General features: G+C 37.5%; 1 long non-coding RNA gene across 1 annotated transcript; it reads right to left on the reverse strand.

Moving 5' to 3' along the window:
• Positions 1 to 1,677: 1,677 nt before the first annotated feature.
• LOC130091854 (uncharacterized) lies at positions 1,678 to 1,977 on the reverse strand. The gene is made up of 2 exons (XR_008807867.1): positions 1,830 to 1,977; positions 1,678 to 1,745 (listed from the first exon to the last, which is right to left on the reverse strand). It is a non-coding gene; the product is annotated as an uncharacterized LOC130091854 (long non-coding RNA).
• Between the last annotated feature and the right edge of the window lie 447 nt (positions 1,978 to 2,424).

Consider the following 2,424-nt stretch of genomic DNA (forward strand, 5'->3'; position numbering starts at 1 on the left):
TGTGCAACCTCGAGCGAGATCTCTCCACGAGAATGACAAAGAGACCGGCCATGACGTATTCGGAAGCTGAAATAGCTTCTGATATGTCATCGGTCGAAGTCTCGTGTGACCGAATTGATACGAGATTATCGATGTGATGCGCGAGAAGTGACTCCTTCCACCATGTATTGACCGCCTTTGGCGGCCTGGAACAATGATATAGAACCAACAATTTTCAGCATGTGGAATACATGGGCTTGGAGATTTCGACATGGGACTCAATTAGTCACTAAAATGAGTTGCTAGGATGCATCCATTTTCTACAGGCTAGTGACCCTTGTCTCAAGCACTTTAGAATCCCCATTGTTTGTTTATTTTTCCAGAACAGTAGGAATGTTGAGATTCAGCCTCATTGTGGCAACATAAATGTTTTTATGTTCTAACCTAGTTTAAATAAGTCCTTACAACTCTTTATTTTCTTAAATCTTCATAAGGGAAGCAAGATGCGTTTCTAGTCTTAATAAATATATAACAAAATAACCTAATCTGGTCAGTTCTGGTCTGTTACATCATAATTTTTCATCATTTAATATAATGTTCTGGGTCCTACTTCGGTATTGACTAACTAAAACTAGAGATGCTGCTATCTTAGTTACATTTAATAGCAGCATGGCAGCAAACAGCTATTGTCATAACAGTTTAGCTTTGCCGCTTTACGTTATCGCTGTTTTAATTGAGTAAAGGGAATAATCAAACGCAGAACTCTTTCTCTCTCATATGTAGTAGGCTAACTAGTGTGATTCATTCTTCTAAAAATGGCTCTAATATAGCAATGGAAAATGTTATTCATTTTAGTAAATTGGTTCATCCTAAATGGATCTCTCTTTTCACATATCGTTGGAAAGTCTGATTTATTCTAGTGAATCGGTTTATGATAAACGGTCTTTTCTTCAATATGTAGCAATGGAAAGTCCCATACATTCTAGTGAATCCCAAATGGTCCTCTCAATGAATAGATTCACAAAAATGATTCAACAATTCACAATAATTATGATTCATTCTACAACTGTTTTCGTCTCGGTTGTTGTTGTTGTGTTTATAAATATAAACCTTATATAAACCTGGGGTGTATTCCAGAAAGCAGGTTATGTGACATACCCGGGTATGTTTAAGAGTAAGTAAGCGGATAACCTCAACTTTCGGTTCCAAAAATGGAGGTAACTTTCAGGGTATGTTAGTAGTCATAGCAACTCACTCTCTGAACTTAACCTGCTCCGGAGCAGGTTATGTTCCAGGGTTAGTTTGTTTCAGAGAGGTGACAGAGCATGGCGTCCCCTGACCATTTTAGTTACATATAGCACTACTTAATCTAACCCTACTTTATACAGTCACAATAATTTTAAATGTTTCTAATTATATAACTTTCAATTTCAGGGTTCCCAAATGTGATTGGGTGCATTGATGGAACCCACATTCACATGAAAGCTCCTTCCATCAATGAAGGAGACTATGTATATAGGAAGTCAATGCATAGCATCAATGTGCAGGTGACAATAGATTTTTTGGATGCTAAATGTTTGGGTGTTTAAACCATTAAATCACCCTCATCACTGGTCCCCACTAACTAGGTAATATGTGGCCAAGAGGAACCCCCAGTGAACCCAGTAGACCAAAGAGATGGCAGGGTGGTACAAGACATGATTTGCCAAAATCACTTTAATTAAAACCAGTTAACAGTCAAGTGTTGTTCATTGTTTCTTTATTTCCTGTAACAAAAGACATTTGTATTTATTGCTTTAGATTTCATTCAACAACAAATGACAGATTAATGTTCACATGCTGTTTCCCACCTTAAGCTGGTGCTCCAGCAATTCAATTTCAAGTCTGGCCTTTTTTAGGTTAAGCCTTTTCTCCTCCATTTGAAGCTGTATAAGGTCCATCTCCATGTCACTTTTTCTGATTTGCTTTTAAAGGTGGACCTTATACAGCTTTTTGGCAGGCAAATAGAAAGACTGAAAAAGTCTGTAATACAAACCAAATATTTAAATGAGGAAGGAGAACTGCAGAACATTTCTTACACTGCTAAGATTCTGTGTGGAGGTAGATGGACCCTCATCTGTATTAAAATCTCCTGCCATATTCTGTAAAATGACAATGACAATTTATTTATTCTCTTGTGTAAAAAAGGGGGAATGCATTCTATGCATCATACCTCTATGGGCCTCCCCACATTTTCTGTTTCTGTCACAGCAGAAGTGGTCTCTTCATCATCATCCTACGGTGAAAATAAGGAAGGATGCTTGGTCTAGCAAACAGAAAACTAAAGACAATAATCACTTACAACTGTGACAGAGTGTGGTGTTGCAGGAGGATCCAATAATACAATGTGGCCATCAGCAACTGCAAGATAATTAAACCATGATAATCATGCATATTCAATTCTCA

Source organism: Rhinichthys klamathensis, unplaced genomic scaffold (assembly GCF_029890125.1).
Source record: "Rhinichthys klamathensis goyatoka isolate OS25496 unplaced genomic scaffold, OSU_Roscu_1.1 h1tg000170l_1, whole genome shotgun sequence".
NCBI lineage: Eukaryota > Metazoa > Chordata > Actinopteri > Cypriniformes > Leuciscidae > Rhinichthys > Rhinichthys klamathensis.